The following is an 817-nucleotide window of genomic DNA, read 5'->3' as shown; positions in this document are numbered from 1 at the left end:
CTTCTCTGACAAGTTAGTCAGTTATGTTCTGGTTGGCCAGTGGTGACAAACAATAGAAGTCTCTTTTCTCAGGAATCACTGAGGCATGAATAAAGGGAATGTCATACATTATATTTTATATTTCCTTGTCATGCTTTGAGTCTGGGTGTTGGCTATGTAGCCAACTATCAGGGCAAGGTTAGGAGCTTACCAATAGTGAAATCCTCTCCCAGCTTAGTAGGGGAAATGTTGGAAGCAAGTAATTGCCAAGAGTGTGTCTGCCTTAGTTAGGTTTTCTCTTACTGCAATAAAATATCATGACCTTGTGGAGAAAGATGTTTATTTCGCTTATACTTTCATATTGCATATTGCTGTTCATTATTGAAGGACATCAGGATGGGGAATCAAGCAGGGCAAGATCTTGGAGCTAATGCAGAAGCCACAGAGAGGTGCTGCTTGCTGGCTTGTGTTCCATTGCTTGCTTATCAACTGCTTTCTTTTAAGAGCCAGGGATGGCACCTTTTCCTATTGATCACTAATGGAGAATATGCCTTACAGCCAGAATGTATGGAGGCATTTCCTCAACTGAGGCCCCTTCCTCTCTAATGACTCTAGCTTGTGTCAAGTTGACATATAAAACCAGCCGCCAGTACAGGGCAAATGGAGCCTATGGGCAATCCTAAAGTTCTGCTGTATGTACTGTCTGAAAACTCATGTCTCCTAAAAGGCCACAACATAAATATAACTATTTTATTCCTGTGTGTGGTGCTTCATATCTTGACTTGGCACTGCTCATATGACTGACAGCTCAATAATGATTCTGTCCCTGAGGAAGAAT

The sequence above is a fragment of the Mastomys coucha genome, chromosome X (genome assembly GCF_008632895.1).
Source record: "Mastomys coucha isolate ucsf_1 chromosome X, UCSF_Mcou_1, whole genome shotgun sequence".
Classification (NCBI taxonomy): Eukaryota; Metazoa; Chordata; class Mammalia; order Rodentia; family Muridae; genus Mastomys; species Mastomys coucha.
Note: the sequence above shows the minus strand (reverse complement) of the source record.